This window comes from Coregonus lavaretus (genome assembly GCF_964263955.1).
Source record: "Coregonus lavaretus genome assembly, contig: HAP1_SCAFFOLD_2978, whole genome shotgun sequence".
Lineage (NCBI taxonomy): Eukaryota > Metazoa > Chordata > Actinopteri > Salmoniformes > Salmonidae > Coregonus > Coregonus lavaretus.
This window is the reverse complement of record NW_028165410.1, coordinates 22,588-40,793: the sequence shown is the minus strand read 5'-3', so window position 1 is coordinate 40,793 and position 18,206 is coordinate 22,588. Positions and strand designations below refer to the sequence as shown.

The 18,206-nt window shown below is 40.8% G+C and overlaps 1 protein-coding gene across 2 annotated transcripts in view; it reads right to left on the bottom strand.

Annotated features, from left to right (window-relative positions):
- The window catches only part of LOC311115893 (neuroblast differentiation-associated protein AHNAK-like), a 45,453-nt gene that overhangs the window by 17,967 nt on the left and 9,280 nt on the right, over nt 1-18,206 (bottom strand). Inside the window, exon 2 of one of the 2 annotated variants that reach the window (XM_084191016.1) lies at nt 8,802-8,868. The gene's annotated coding sequence lies outside the window, so the exon portion shown is untranslated. Of the gene's footprint in view, nt 1-8,797; nt 8,869-18,206 lie in introns of those variants that run through there. The other variant, XM_084191017.1, reaches the window with a different exon arrangement.

Sequence of the window (18,206 nt, the reverse complement as noted above, 5' to 3'; positions counted from 1 at the left end):
CCGACTGCAATTGTAGGTATTACAGAGAGGGATTAGTGGGTCCCACCCTTTGATTTCACAGGTTTAGCAAGGCAAGTTTTAGGAAAGGCTAAACCCTGTGATGCAACCACAAAATGTTGATGTTTATACAACAGATATCCAGCCTGGTCTCATGGGCTAGATGTAACATAGTAAACGTAAAGCCGGGACACTCAAATTAGTATGATATGTTACGTTTGGTACGGTTACATAAGACACAAGGTTACTTAAGGCAAAAATGAAAGGAGGGTGGTTGGTCGGGGTGGATGGGTAGGCATATAACGCAAACGTCTAGCAACCCAAATGTTGCGTGTTCAAATCTCATCACAGACAACTTTAGCATTTTAGCTAATTTGCGACTATTTACTACATTTTAGCTAATTAGCAACTACTTAGCATTTTAGCTCAACCTTCCCCTAACCTTAACCCTTTAACCCTAACCCCTAGAGCTAACGTTAGCCAGCTAGCTAGCGTTAGTCACCTAGCTAACGTTAGACACAATGTTTTGCAAATTTGCAACTTATTGTACAAACTTCAATTCGTAACATATTGTAGGAATTGTAATTCGTAAGATATCATACGAATTGTAATTCATTACATATCATACGAATTGTAATTCATAACATACTGTATCATACAAATTATAAGTTGTAACATATCATATGAAATGGATGATGGACATCCACAAATCAATGCATACCATACGAAACGTAACCTATCATAATAAATGTAATCTCTCTGATTTACGTAAAGAATAATACGAAATGCTCTGAGACCATGTTGAGATATAATGCACTTTGACAGGGAGGACGATCAAAAACATATGTGGCTTATAACTCATTATTTGCACCCTAGCTCTCCCCTTTCTTCCAATGGAACTGTACTGTTTGAAATGTCAAATATAGGCCTACAAAAAGCCAGCTACATCAAATACAATTTGACAATGTTCATAGCCATGAAAGCAATGTACTACACATCACATAAACAAAACACTACGCTACAAGTACAACACAGCAATAAAGTGATTTGTTTACATCTTGCCAGGGTGAGTGACTGTCCCGTCCAACACATTCTGAGAAGACCTAGCCTACGCTCCACAGTCCAACACACATTGGGGACAGACAACCCATTGTTTCATTAAAATGTCGACTCCTCGACAACCCACCCCTGTAATTACATCAGCCTTGTCTGTGCTGTATCAACCTTCACCTACGCAGACAGTGTAGGTCTATGTTACCCCATGCTTTAGAGATTCTGACAGACAACTATGTCAGTTTTCAAAGGGACCCTAATTCATCAAGAAGACTGTGTAGGTTGAGTCCTAAATTTCACCCTGTTCCCTACATACAGTTGAAGTCGGAAAGTTTAGGTTGGAGTCATTAAAACTCGTTTTTTTTCAACCACTCCACAAATTTCTTCTTAACAAACTATGGTTTTGGCAAGTCGGTTAGGACATCTACTTTGTGCATGACACAAGTCATTTTTCCAACAATTGTTTACAGACAGATCATTTAACTTATAATTCACTGTATCACAATTCCAGTGGGTCAGAAGTTTACATACACTAGGTTGACTGTGCCTTTAAACAGCTTGGAAAATTCCAGAAAATGATGTCATGGCTTTAGAAGCTTCTGATAGGCTAATTGACATCATTTGAGTCCATTTGAGGTGTACCTGTGGATGTATTTCAAGGCCTACCTTCAAACTCAGTGCCTCTTTGCTTGACATCATGGGAAAATCCAAAGAAATCAGCCAAGACCTCAGAAAAGAAAGTTGTAGACCTCCACAAGTCTGATTCATCCTTGGGAGCAATTTCCAAATGCCTGAAGGTACCACGTTCATCTGTGCAAACAATAGTACACAAGTATAAACACCATGGGACCACGCAGCCGTCATACCGCTCAGGAAGGAGACACTTTGTCTCCTAGAGATTAACGTACTTTGGTGCGAAAAGAGCAAATCAATCCCAGAACAACAGCAAAGGACCTTGTGAAGATGCTGGAGGTAACAGGTACTAAAGTATCTATATCCACAGTAAAACGAGTCCTATATCGACATAAACTGAAAGGTCGCTCAGCAAGGAAGAAGCCACTGCTCCAAAACCGCCATAAAAAAGCCAGACTACGGTTTGCAACTGCAAATGGGGACAAAGATCGTACTTTTTGGAGAAATGTCCTCTGGTCTGATGAAACAAAAATAGAACTGTTTGGTCATAATGACAATTTTTATGTTTGGAGGAAAAAGGTGATAGCTTGCAAGCCGAAGAACACCATCCCAACTGTGAAGCACGGGGGTGGCAGCATCATGCTGTAGGGGTGCTTTGCTGCAGGAGGGACTGGTGCACTTCACAAAATAGATGGCATCATGAGGAAGGAAAATTATGTGGATATATTGAAGCAACATCTCAAGACATCAGTCAGGAAGTTAAAGCTTGGTCGCAAATGGGTCTTCCAAATGGACAATGACCCCAAGCATACTTCCAAAGTTGTGGCAAAATGGCTTAAGGACAACAAAGTCAAGGCATTGGAGTGGCCATCACAAAGCCCTGACCTCAATCCTATAGAACATTTGTGGGCAGAACTGAAAAAGCGTGTGCGAGCAAGGAGGCCTACAAACCTGACTCAGTTACACCAGCTCTGTCAGAAGGAATGGGCCAAAATTCACCCACCCTTTGTATTAGCAATGCTACCAAATACTAATTGAATGTATGTAAACTTCTGACCCACTGGGAATGTGATGAAAGAAATGAAAGCTGAAATAAATAATAATCTTTACTATTATTCTGACATTTCACATTCTTAAAATAAAGTGGTGATCCTAACTGACCTAAAACAGGGAATTTTTACTAGGATTAAATGTCAGGAATTGTGAAACACTGAGTTTAAATGTATTTGGCTAAGGTGTACGTAAACTTCAGACTTCAACTGTATGGCTTCATGTGCTATATGGCTCCATAGATCTATGAAATAAACATGCATATGTCCTCCTGTCCATAGACTATCTTGTTTACTTCCATATTTACATAATAGTTTCAAACTAAAAATAAAGTTTCCATACCATACTATTTTTGCACCACTATAAATACAATAATTGCAAGTTAAGCTGGTAAATACACCACTAGCATGAGAAGAGCGTGATTGAAGCCAAGGTGATTATATGTATATACAGTATATACTGTATATATATATATATATATATATATATATTCACTGATAAACTGTTCTATTTAATGGTACTAGACCTGCTCTGCAAGACACAGAGAGAAAGAAAGAGGAAACGAGGAAGAGATTAAGATATAGCTGTCCCAAATGGATCACTACTCCCTATTTAATGAACAACTTTCCCTATTGGGCCCTGGTCAAAAGTAGTGCACTATAAAGGGAATAGGGTACCATTCGGGACTCGGAGTTTGAATCTGCAGCATGTACCACTCTCCCACCACACTCATTACATAAACAAGGAGAGTTTTAAGATGTTAAGATATAATTTTTTTCCATTCCGTCTTTTCAAGCTATTTTAAAAAGTACAACAAAATGTAACACTATAACAGCTACAGCGGTCCTCTGTAGCTCAGCTGGTAGAGCACGGCGCTTGTAACGCCAGGGTAGTGGGTTCGATCCCCGGGACCACCCATACACAAAAATGTATGCACGCATGACTGTAAGTCGCTTTGGATAAAAGTGTCTGCTAAATGGCATATTATTATTATATTCAGTGGGTGTTACTGTAATAAATCCAAAATATCCACGAAAATAAATGAACCATTGTTGTTTTGGCTGTCATGTTCAGTGCCTTAACGCCTAATACATCAGATTTGACCTGCCATTGTTAGCCAGATAATCACGTTAAGCTTGGGCGGTATACCGTACACCGGGGTATTTGGAAATAGTCATGGGATGTTTTTTTCTTCAAATACCATCAATACCGTTAAAACTATCTTGTTGAAGTTGTTGTTTTTATACATTTGAATATTTTAAGCTACTTTTGCAAGTAAATACCCGCAGTCAACTTGTGCAATATGTTAGTAGATAAAGCAGATTGTGTTCTTCATTTCACCTGTCACATTATTTTTCATTATGAAGCTTACCGGTAGTCCCCAGTCACATGATGTTTCATTATGAAGCTTACCGGTAGTCCCCAGTCACATGATGTTTCATTATGAAGCTTACTGGTAGTCCCCAGTCACATGATGTTTCATTATGAAGCTTACTGGTAGTCCCCAGTCACATGATGTTTGTTTAGTAGTTATCTAGCTGGTTAGCAAAATCAAGCTTCTCTTGGTAACAGCAGAGAATCCCCTCCTGGATCAAAGAACCTTGATGTTTAATATTTGTTTTGTGCGCGCAGCAAACTGTGAGTAGCATTTTTTTAGTTACTTGTATAACTTTCTGTCCTGCAAAATAGATGATGTCAGAGACTGTGTAAAATGTTTGCAATGCGCTCGTTAGCATTTAGCTAGCATTTCCAATAGGATTTGACATGTACTTGTTAGCATTGCTAACAAATCGGATTACAGAGGCTCAGTGGGGCTTGTGTTCAGTGACGGTATTACTGAATATTCCGGGATGGCACAAGGCTGGTATGAAGGTATGACAATCTGGATACCTCCCAAGCCTAAATCACATGAACTACACATCTGTGCCTCCGTCTGGAGATGACACAGGCTGAAATGGTATCCTATTGCATATATATATATATATATATATATATATATATATATATATATATATATATATATATATATATATATATATATATATATATATTCATTCCCTATAGGGAGCCATTTCAGACACAGCTACAGAGCAGGCCACTCTCCTGAACAAGAATGAATCTAATAATCTAAAATAAAATGCTTCATCTCGACGATAAAATAAATACATTCCATCTTTAAAAAAATACTTCAACTAAAGTGAACAGAGAAACAAGCCCAGGTTTATACAGACTCTATAGAATGCAGACAACTTTTAAAAAAAGAGATCAACGACACAACAATAAGCAGATAGATATGCTGGAATGCAATGAAATAGCTATTGTTCTCAACCAGCTTTGGCCAATGTCTCACTGTCGTCCAATTAAAACCGGTCAATAAATAGACCTTGGAATAGGGTGCCATTTGGGACACACCCCTTTGATCTCTTGTGATTGGGGGATATTGCAGAATGCATGCAATGCCTTAAGGTAATTTGAAGACTTTTTTTTTTTTTTTTTAACAGCTGTTTGGTCACTTTCAAGAGAAAGTGGGGACCCTGACCATGTGGGAATGATTATACATATTCATATTATTTTATGTGATTTCTCTTTTTTTTTTTCTCTGCATTTGTTGGGATGGGTCGTAAGTAAGCATTTCACTGTTAGTCTACACCTGTTGTTTACGAAGCATGTGACAAATAAAATGTGATTTGGTTTGATATAAACATGGGAACACAGAGAAGACAGAGTAGACAAGACAGAAGATACAGTATGAACAATGTTTACGTCTAAGATGACGTTGTCTCTTCCCTTGCAATGAAAACCCTTCTCTGTCTCTCTGTCCCTCTCCCCCTCCCTCCCTCCCTCTCTCTCTCTTTTCAAGTATGCACATGCTTTCTAAATAGAGCCCCACAGTGGAGGTGTCATAATACCCATAAAACCTAGCAGTGAAACAGGGAAATGGTTCCAATCGTTTTTCCACCATTCATTTTTCCCATAGGGGATTTTAGAAACGTTTAAAATAAGGGCTGTGTTTTGTGTAGGCTTACCCTGGCGTGACGTTTTAATAACCATGTAAATCGCTCTCGGACAAGGTGACTTTTATCAATATATTTGGCTCTATTTACTCTCAGATTCGAAAATGCAAATTAGCATTAAAATAGACATCATGTAAAACTACAAATCCCTGCAATCTCCTGCACGCCATCTCTAGCTGATACCTTTGCTAACAGGTATTGTGTCAACTTAAAACTTTCACAACACAGTTCACAGAATTGTCAATTTAAAAGACATTTAGCCAATTTATTAATTACTACAGTTAACTAACATTAAATAGTTAATCCAGAGATTCTGACCTCTACCTCGATTTGGCAGTCTCGTCCAGATCATCATGGCATTTGTAGTTCTTTATGATAGACACATTAGCAGCTAATTAGCGTTTCATTTTTTGGGGGGTAAATACAGGCGAATATATTGATAAGTCAACTTGTCCTAGAGAGATTTACACTGTTATCAAAACATCACTCCAGGGTAAGTCTACACGAAACACAGCCCTTCTTTTAAGTGTTTCTAAAATCCCCTATGGGAAAAAATGAATGGTGGAAAAACGATTGGAACCATTTCCCTGTTTGACCTCTAGGTTTTATGGGTATTATGACTCATACTGTGGTAATCTATGACATATAATTGAGGTCATTTTCAATATGAATCAGATCATAGCTATGAGACGTAGATTCTATTCATATACTGCTGGTATCATAAAAGCTTTCAACTCCTCCGGTAACCCAACAACAAGCACAGCCAGCCCAGCTAAAGGGAGTTACCCAACACCAAGCACAGCCAGCCCAGCTAAAGGGAGTTACCCAACAACAAGCACAGCCAGCCCAGCTAAAGGAAGTTACCCAACACCAAGCACAGCCAGCCCAGCTAAAGGGAGTTACCCAACACCAAGCACAGCCAGCCCAGCTAAAGGGAGTTACCCAACACCAAGCACAGCCAGCCCAGCTAAAGGGAGTTACCCAACACCAAGCACAGCCAGCCCAGCTAAAGGGAGTTACCCAACACCAAGCACAGCCAGCCCAGCTAAAGGGAGTTACCCAACAACAAGCACAGCCAGCCCAGCTAAAGGGAGTTACCCAACAACAAGCACAGCCAGCCCAGCTAAAGGGAGTTACCCAACAACAAGCACAGCCAGCCCAGCTAAAGGGAGTTACCCAACAACAAGCACAGCCAGCCCAGCTAAAGGGAGTTACCCAACACCAAGCACAGCCAGTCCAGCTAAAGGGAGTTACCCAACACCAAGCACAGCCAGCCCAGCTAAAGGGAGTTACCCAACACCAAGCACAGCCAGCCCAGCTAAAGGGAGTTACTTTAACAAAGCAACTATGCAGACCTCCCGAATCTGCAATGTCAAAAGGGGGCATCCCAAACGACACCCTATTCCCTACATAGTGCACTACTTTTGACCACGGCCCATCAAAAGTAGTGCACTACATAGGGAATAGGGTGTTATTCATCAAAGACGCTTGATCTAATTAACTCATGAAAATCAAATTCCACTCAGGTCAACTGACACTGCATGCTAGCTAGTAACACAATCTACAACGTGCCCTAGCTAGTGACAGGGCCCTTAGTATCATGACCAAAATACATTCTAAGTAAATCAGAGTGTGTGTGTGTGTTTCTCAAAGTCAACGCACCATGTGAGAGCACAAACACCACGCATTGCATTCATCAGAGGAATTAGAAATCATCAAAAGAGCCCCACAAAAACACACACACCCTACATCATGTCCCATTTCATGCTTTTGCTCCTACTACACTAGGTCTGTTGGTCATCTGACTGTTTCCCATGCGTTTCAGAGCTTATCGCCGTCTGCACAGAGACATTCAGGATGTGAGAGACCCATGAAAACTATGCTGCCCTAACTCTCAAAAAAAGCCCCGTTATTATTTTTGGCACTCACAGCTATTTACAAAAGCAAGAGTGGAGAACATGGAAACCAACAGCTCCCATCTCAGAGAATACACTTCCTGTTATTCTTCTCTACGTCCCGCCCTCATTTCATCTCTCACATTAAAAAGTAACTTAAGGCGACACCACACCCAACTCTCACTATCTATTGCTGCAATAGTCCTCCAGGTTTCATAACACCACATGTGTATTTTCCTTTCCCCTCCCCCCCTTTCGGAAACAATGCTTTATGATCTAGAGAAGTATTTGGGCAGTCCTTTGACATATTCCTGGCAGGGAGTACTGGGAGGGGCAGAGAGAGAGAAAGAGAGAAGGAATGAAATATAAGCAGGAAGAGGAAACGACTGTTAAACACCAGAATTCAACCCTTAACATCAGAGAGAAAGAGACAGACAGAGAGACGATAGACGGACAGATGTAATATAAAGTCACATGACCAGCTGGTTGAGGGGTAAGCAAACTGGGAACAAGACTTCTTGTGTTCATGGAATCAAGCGGACGGACAAGCGTAAGAATCGAAAACAAAAAACAACAACTTATCTTTCTTCCATTTCTGTCTCTCTGTGACTTGTCGAGGGACACACCACCCTCTAATCAAATAATGAGCTCATCAAAATGTGCACAAGGGAAACATGAAAGTAAAGATTTGGCCAAAAAAAGGGTCAAAAAATAGAAAATTGAGGGGAAAGGAATGGGAAGGGGATGAGTGACATCATCATGTAGTTTTGGTAACTGTGCTATGGAGGGAACACCAGGACAGACCACCCGACCAGAATGCTTCTGGTTTCCTAACCACCTAGCTAAACCCACCTCTTTCTGACCACAGAACATTTCTGTATACGCCTTTTTCCTTTCTCCCTTGTTGGCTACATTGTCTGCCTACGGTTTGGCGGTTTGGTATTCCTTAGACTTACGACACTGACTCCCTAGTCAACAAATGTATCTTGTAGCAGCTTCTACTACCAACAGTTAAAACAGTGTGATCTGGCAGGGCTTGACTGGCCATTTCATATTAACTGGGTTTATAGTAACTGATATGTTTTGTGTTGTGTTTAGCCTGTGTCTTGTCGTCAACATCTTGGAGGACTATATCTTTGACTGAAGGAAACTTACGTACTTTGGATTGCTCAAGCAAAGCTTCTTCTCTCGGTCTCTTTGCTTCTTGTCTTTCTCTGTTTGTTTGTCTGTTAACATGGAGAGAGAAGAGGAATAGGAGTTAATTGATTGATGATTGATTGATTGACTAGTTAGGTTCATTCTCACATCCACACGTCTCTCTTGCATGTGTTACTCAAACAAGAGAGCAACCAATTTCAAAACACACAGTCTTTATTATTCTACAGACATAAAACAAATTCAGAAACTACACTCGTACGAATATGCTACTGCTCCAGAGATATCTACATGACTAGGTAATCTTCAGTGTGTTCTGATTGTGTCTTCATAACAATGCAATGGACCTTCACCTCAGAGAAAATTCATTTTATCAGCTGGAGGGGCCTTCGGAACATTCATATTTAACCTGCCCGGGTGAGGATACAATATTGATGGCAAACAGTACCAATTATGTAAAACACTCCCTTAAAGTAATTGTATGCAGCTACTGCTTGGTCCATGCTCCAAGAGTACATGCTGCGTTTCATATCAACTATCTACACTGAACAAAAATATAAATGCAATATCAAAAATCCCTGAAATTTTCCATACGCGCAAAAAGCTTATTTCTCTCAAATTTTGTGCACAAATTTGTTTACATCCCTGTTAGTGAGCATTTCTCGATTGCCAAGATAATCCATCCACCTGACAGGTGTGGCATATCAAGAAGCTGATTAAACAGCATGATCATTACACAGGTGCACCTTGTGCTGGGACAATAAAAGGCCACTCTAAAATGTGCAGTTTTGTCACACAACACAATGCCACAGATGTCTCAAGTTTTGAGGGAGCGTGAAATTGGCATGCTGACTACAGGAATGTCCACCAGAGCTGTTACCAGGGAATCGAATGTTCATTTCTCTACCATAAGCCGCCTCCAATGTCATTTTAGAGAATTTGGCAGTACGTCCAACCGGCCTAACAACCGCAGACCACGTGTAACCACGCCAGCCTAGGACCTTCTTCACCTGTGGGATCATCTGAGACCAGACACCCAGACAGCTGATGAAACTGAGGAGTATTTATGTCTGCATTAAAACTATTTTGTGGGCAAAAAGGTGGGCCTATGCCCTCCCAGACTCACCCATGGCTGCGCCCCTTGCCCAGTCATGTTAAATCCATAGATTAGGGCCTAATGAATTTATGTAAATTGACTGATTTCCTTATATGACCTGTAACAGTAAAATCATTGAAATTATTGCATGTTGAGTTTACATTTTTGTTCAGTATAATTAGACTTCAAATAAAGACACACTACATGACCAAAAGTATGTGGACACCTGCTCGTCGAACATCTCATTCCAAAATCATGGGCATTAATATGGAGTTTGTCCCCCCTTTTGCTGCTATAAAAGCCTCCACTCTTCTGGGAAGGCTTTCCACTAGATGTTGGAACATTGCTGCAGGGACTTGCTTCCATTCAGCCACAAGAGCATTAGTGAGGTCGGGCACTGATGCTGGGAGATTAGGCCTGAATCGCAGTCGGCGTTCCAATTCATCCCAAAGGTGTTCAATGGAGTTGAGGTCAGGGCTCTGTGCAGGCCAGTCAAGTTCTTCCACACAGATCTCGACAAACCATTTCTGTACGGACCTTGTTTTGCGCACGGGGGCATTGTCATGCTGAAACAGGAAAAGGCCTTCCCCAAACTGTTGCCACAAAGTTGGAATCACAGAATCGTCTAGAAAGTCATTGTATGCTGTAGCGTTAAGATTTCCTTTCACTGGAACTAAGGGGCCAAGCCCAAACCATAAAAAACATCCCGAGACCATTATTCCTCCTCCACCAAACTTTACAGTTGGCACTATGCATTGGGGCAGGTAGCGTTCTCCTGGCATCCGCCAAACCCAGATTTGTCTGTCGGACATTCAGATGGTGAAGTGTGATTCATCACTCCAGAGAACATGTTTCCACTGTTCCAGAGTCCAACGGCGGTGAGCTTTACACCATTCCAGCCGACGCTTGGCATTCCGCATGGTGATCTTAGGCTTGTGTGCGGCTGCTCGAACATGTAAACCCATTTCATGAAGCTCCTGACGAACAGCTCTTGTGCTGATGTTGCTTCCAGAGGCAGTTTGGAACTCGGTAGTAAGTGTTGCAACCGAGGTCAGTCGATTTTTACGTGCTATGCACTTCAGCACTCGGCGGTCCCGTTCTCTGAGATTGTGTGGCCTACCTCTTCGCGCCTGAGCCGTTGTTGCTCCTTGATGTTTCCACTTCACAATAACAGCACTTACAGTTCACCGGGGAAGCCCTAGCAGGGCAGAAATGTGACTAACTGACTTCTTGGAAATGTGGCATCCTATGACAGTTCCACATTGAAAGTCACTGAGGTCTTCAGTAAGGCCATTCTACTGCCAATGTTTGTCTATGGAGATGTTATACACCTGACAGCAACAGGTGTGGCTGAAATAGACTAATCCATTAATTTGAAGGGGTTTCCACATACTGCTGTATATACAGTGTATCAGCTCATTTGTAAAGAGTCAAGCGTGTTTTCCACAGATTTAAATGCTGAAAGTGTTCAATTTTAACAACAAACAACTTGCAGTTGGAAAAGGAAATGTTATTGTAGGTACTGGTGGAGCAAGAGATTATATATAGCAATACCCACTGGGCAAAAAACTGGTTGAATCAACGTTGTTTCCACGTAATTTCAACCCAAAAAATCTATGTGATGACCAATGTTCGCGCCGGGAAGAAATATCAGCCCGCGCAAAGAAGCCCGAGATTGAACTACACTCAACTTTCTCTAGTTTTCCCCTTTAGTTAACACTATCAACGTTTCCCCTCTACTGTGCGAATTGTGATAGAATCAGCGCAATATTAACCACTTTCAATGCAACATACTGAAACAAAACGAACTATGCCAGAGATTTTCCTGACTGCAGAGTGCATTGGAGTAGGATTCTATTGCATTGACAGTCATGACTCAGGCCCATACTCTACACAGACCGGTGTGCCATGACCAATCAGAGCTGCAGTATCCTTAAATATACAAATAGACCATTGCCATATATGGATCTGTGCCATTCACTTTGAACTCTACTGTGTTTACTGCATGAGTGGTGGCACGTATGAAAAATGTATGCACTCACTAACTGTAAGTCGCTCTGGATAAGAGCGTCTGCTAAATGACTTAAATGTAAATGTAAGTAGATGCGCTTGTTTTGAGATCAAAAGCAAGAGCTGCATGCCGAAAGAAATTAGATGGAACATTGGTGATGACGTTGAATTAATGTGGAAAACTGATTGGATTTGCGAAAAGTCATCAAAGTCATCAACGTCATCAAGGGGCATGTCGTCTTTTTTAATTTTATTTAAATTTTTTAGGGGGTAGATCAGCTTTAATATTTCTGATAGATTGTAACTTCCATCAATGTGATTGTCTGCATCACTTCCAATCCCCCATATGTTTTTTTTCTTGCAAATATATATATACAGTGAGGGAAAAAATATTTGATCCCTGGCTGATTTTGTACGTTTGCCCACTGACAAAGAAATGATCAGTCTATAATTTTAATGGTAGGTTTATTTGAACAGTGAGAGACAGAATAACAACAACAAAATAAAAATAAAACACATTTCAAAAATGTTATAAATTGATTTGTATTTTAATGAGGGAAATAAGTATTTGACCCCCTCTCAATCAGAAAGATTTCTGGCTCCCAGGTGTCTTTTATACAGGTAACGAGCTGAGATTAGAAGCACACTCTTAAAGGGAGTGCTCCTAATCTCAGTTTGTTACCTGTATAAAAGACATCTGTCCACAGAAGCAATCAATCAATCAGATTCCAAACTCTCCACCATGGCCATGACCAAAGAGCTCTCGAAGGATGTCAGGGACAAGATTGTAGACCTACACAAGGCTGGAATGGGCTACAAGACCATTGCCAAGCAGCTTGGTGAGAAGGTGACAACAGTTGGTGCGATTATTCGCAAATGGAAGAAACACAAAAGACCTGTCAATCTCCCTCGGCCTGGGGCTCCATGCAAGATCTCACCTTGTGGAGTTGTAATGATCATGAGAACGGTGAGGAATCAGCCCAGAACTACACAGGAGGATCTTGTCAATGATCTCAAGGCAGCTGGGACCATAGTCACCAAGAAAACAATTGGTAACACACTACGCCGTGAAGGACTGAAATCCTGCAGCGCCCGCAAGGTCCCCCTGCTCAAGAAAGCACATATACAGGCCCGTCTGAAGTTTTCCAATGAACATCTGAATGATTCAGAGGAGAACTGGGTGAAAGTGTTGTGGTCAGATGAGACCAAAATGGAGCTCTTTGGCATCAACTCAACTCGCCGTGTTTGGAGGAGGAGGAATGCTGCCTATGACCCCAAGAACACCATCCCCACCGTCAAACATGGAGGTGGAAACATTATGCTTTGGGGTCGTTTTTCTGCTAAGGGGACAGGACAACTCCACCGCATCAAAGGGACGATGGATGGGGCCGCGTACCGTCAAATCTTGTGTGAGAACCTCCTTCCCTCAGCCAGGGCATTGAAAATGGGTTGTGGATGGGTATTCCAGCATGACAAATGACCCAAAACACATGGCCAAGGCAACAAAGGAGTGGCTCAAGAAGAAGCACATTAAGGTCCTGGAGTGGCCTAGCCAGTCTCCAGACCTTAATCCCATAGAAAATCTGTGGAGGGAGCTGAAGGTTCGAGTTGCCAAACGTCAGCCTCGAAACCTTAATGACTTGGAGAAGATCTGCAACGAGGAGTGGGACAAAATCCCTCCTGAGATGTGTGCAAACCTGGTGGCCAACTACAAGAAACGTCTGACCTCTGTGATTGCCAACAAGGGTTTTGCCACCAAGTACTAAGTCATGTTTTTCAGAGGGGTCAAATACTTATTTCCCTCATTAAAATGCAAATCAATTCATAACATTTTTTACATGTGTTTTTCTGGATTTTTTTGTTGTTATTCTGTCTCTCACTGTTCAGATAAACCTACCATTAAAATTATAGACTGATCATTTCTTTGTCAGTGGGCAAACGTACAAAATCAGCAGGGGATCAAATACTTTTTACCATTTATTCAGATTACACCATTCTTGAACATTGGGTGAGACAATCTTACTAATTTGCTAGAGAACCAGTTCGGATTTAAGTATAATTTTTGTATGACTGATGTCTTTAGTGAGAGGTCTAATGCTTTAATATTTAAATCATTTCTGTTCTCCGAATTCATATTCATTATATAAATAGGCCCGTTTAATTTTGTCTGGCACCCAACTTTTAACCTAAATCCAACGACATGGTAAAATGTTTTGTCGATTTCACATTAACTTCACATTGGTGGACAACTCAACCAAATGTACACTACCGTTCAAAAGTTTGGGCTCACTTAGAAATGTCCTTGTTTTCGAAAGAAAAGCAATTTTCTTTGTCCATTTAAAAGAACATAAAATTGATCAGAAATACAGTGTAGACATTGTTAATGGCTATTGTAGCTGGAAACGGCTGATTTTTTTATGGAATATCTACATAGGCGTACAGAGACCCATTATCAGCAACCATCAGTCCTGTGTTCCAATGGCACGTTGAGTTTGCTAATTCCATTTACATTTTAGTCATTTAGCAGATGCTCTTATCCAGAGCGACTTACAGGAGCAATTAGGGTTAAGTGCCTTGCTTAAGGGCACATCGACAGATTTTTCACCTAGTCGGCTCGGGGATTAGAACCAGCGACCTTTCGGTTACGGGCACAACGCTCTTACCCACTAAGCTACCTGCCGCCCAAGTTTATCATTTAAAAAAGGCTAATTGATCATTAGAAAACCCTTTTGCAATCATGTTAGCACAGCTGAAAACTGTTGTGCTGATTAAAGAAGCAATAAAACGGGCATTCTTGAGACTAGTTGAGTATCTGGAGCATCAGCAATTGTGGGTTCGATTACAGAATCAAAATGGCCAGAAACAAAGAACTTTCTTCTGAAACTCGTCAGTCTATTCTTGTTCTGAGAAATGAAGGCTATTCCATGAGAGAAATTGCCATGAAACGCTGTGTACTACTCCCTTCACAGAACAGCGCAAACTGGCTCTAACCAGAATAGAAAGAGGAGTGGGAGGCCCCGGTGCACAACTGAGCAGGAGGACAAATACATTAGTGTCTAGTTTGAGAAACAGACGCCTCACAGGTCCTCAACTGGCAGCTTCATTAAATAGTACCCGCAAAACACCAGTCTCGACGTCAACAGTGAAGAGGCGACTCCGGGATGCTGACCTTCTAGGCAGAGTTGCAAAGAAAAAGCCATATCTCGGACTGGCCAATAAAAATAAAAGATTAAGATGGGCAAAAGAACACAGACACTGGACAGAGGAAGATTGGGGAAAAAAAAGTGTTATGGACAGACGAATCGAAGTTTGAGGTGTTCGGATCACAAAGAAGAACATTTGTGAGACGCAGACCAAATGAAAAGATGCTGGAGGAGTGCTTGATGCCATCTGTCAAGCATGGTGGAGGCAATGTGATGGTCTGGGGGTGCTTTGGTGGTGGTAAAGTGGGAGATTCGTACAGGGTAAAAGGGATCTTGACAAGGAAGGCTATCACTCCATTTTGCAACGCCATGCCATACCCTGTGGACGGCGCTTGATTGGAGCCAATTTCCTCCTATAACAGGACAATGACCCAAAGCACAGCTCCAAAGTATGCAATAACTATTTAGGGAAGAAGCAGTCGGCTGGTATTCTGTCTATAATGGAGTGGCCAGCACAGTCACCAGATCTCAACCCTATTGAGCTGTTGTGGGAGCAGCTTGACCGTATGGTACGTAAGAAGTGCCCATCAAGCCAATCCAACTTGTGGGAGGTGCTTCAGGAAGCATGGGGTGAAATCCCTTCAGATTACCTCAACAATGCCAAAGGTCTGCAATGCTGTAATTGCTGCAAATGGGGGATTCTTAGACGAAAGCAAAGTTTGAAGGACACAATTATTATTTATATTAAAAATCATTATTTCTAACCTTGTCAATGACTACATTTCCTGTAAGTTTTCATGGAAAACAAGGACATTTCTAAGTGACCCCAAACTTTTGAACGGTAGTGTAAATCAAAACTAGACGTTGAACTGACATCTGTGCCCAGCGGGTAATGTGCATTTTATATGGCAGACCACACCATAGCAGGCAGCAATACCATTTTTAAATATGCACCACAGATCACTCAACACAACAAGAAGCACTGCAGGCAGCTGGGTCATTTCAGTTTCCCAACTCAACGCAAAACTAGTATGTTCAAACCACAATTTAAACACATTGCTGGACTATCAAAATGTCAGCAAAACAGTCTCAAACAAAACAGTCATGAGGTATTGGCCCTTTACTTATTTTTTCCCCCCTGGGGAGGCAACACCTTGGCTTGTAAACAGACCTCACATACCCAGCTGCTGTCTGCCGTAGGCCTAGTTCTGATGTCTGCATGTCTGATAATACATTTAGCCAAGATTCACTTTCAGTTCAGGTCTATTAAGATTTTAGAAACAACTAGTGACTAGCCTTGAGGTCAGAAAGTATTCACACCCCTTGACTTTTTCCACATTTTGTTGTGTTACAGCCTGAATTTAAAATGGATTAAATTTAGATTTTTTTTGGGGGGGGGGGTCACTGGCATACACACAACACCCCATAATGTCAAAGTGGGATTTATGTTTTCCGAAATGTATACAAATTAATTAAAAATGAAAAGCTGAAATGTCTTGTGTCAATAAGTATTCAACCCCTTTGTTATGGCAAGCCTAAATAAAAGTTCAGGAGTAAAGATGTGATTAACAAGTCACATAATATGTTGCATGGACTCACTCTGTGTGCAATAATAGTGTTTAACATGATTTTTGAATGACTACCTCATCTCTGTACTCCACACATACGAACCTCCCGCTATTGTAATGGTGAGAGGTTAGCATTTTTTGTGTCTCACTCATCATTATTCAAGATTCATTCAGGACTATCCGTAACCATGGTAGCATCCACATTAATTTAGAAGTGTTTAGAAAACATATGCTATTCTTATTTACAATAAAAGTGACTCCAAAATGACACAATATATTATTTACCATTCATTTCTATTGGGCACAAAATAATCTGAAACACAACCAAAACAAACAGCAAAATTCTTCCAACAAGTTTGTAGAGTCACAAGCTTGATGTAATCATTGTTTGCTAGGAATATGGGACCAAATACTAAACTTTTGACTACTTTAATACACATAAGTGAATTTGTCCCAATACTTTTGGTTCCCTAAAATGGGGGGGAACTATGTACTGTAATTTCTAAACTGTTCATCTGATATGGATGAAAATAGCCTCAAATGAAAGCTCATAGTCATTGTATCATTTCAAATCAAAAGTGCAACAACAAAAAAACACAAATTCACTAGCTAGGTTTCCATCCAATCGGTGACAGATTTTCATGCAAATATGATAAAATGTGCATAAAAACAATATGCACATTTTCCCACTTGTTGCAGATAAAAGGTGTGATGACGCAGTGCACATAAAAATACCTTGTTGTTAAATTCCCATGTATACCGACTAAACAACACAAGTTAAATGAGTTTCCATCACATTTTCAACTCTCCTGATTGTAGAATGTTGCGTTATATAGCGAGTGTGCCTTCTCTGGTATTGGCACAGTTGGCTAGCGCACACGTATAGCCTACATGATGAGATTATTATGGACAAAAGAGCCAGATTATTTTTTATTTGTCAGAAGGCAGCCAAGCGTCGATCATCACGTCACCAGAATAACACCCTCGATATTTATTGGAAAGGAGCATCAAGCTCACCACCGGGCCCTTTCACCACCCTGTGAAGTTCATCGTAACTTATTTAATCTGTAGCCTAATAAACTGCATGCTTTCCCGAGTCGTAGTGGGAGGACCACACAACATGTAAATCGCATGACTCAAAGTTTAGTTCGATATGATGGTTATTATATCAATGTTTGTGCACAAAAGCGTTTCCACCGACATTTCTCGTATGATTAATTTTACCGACACAAAAAAGATCCCACCTTGTCTGGCGTATTTTGTTTTGTCGACATTTGGAAAGTTTACTGGAAAATGTTCTGCTTCCATCAGGCCTGTCATGACATTTCTTTATCCGACATGTACTTTACACACATAAAAATGTTGAATGGAAACCTGCTTAGTGTCCCAATACTTTTAGAACTCACTGTACTAGCACATGCCTGAAGATGAAGAAATATCTGATTTAAGATTTATGACTCTGTAAAGTATCTGGAGGATTCTGATTTCCTGAATGACAATGGTCATTTTCAGTAGAGCCTTTAAGCTTTGAGACATCAATATTTTCAAGATATAATTGTATGAGCATATGCCAGCCAACTGCTTTGGTATTG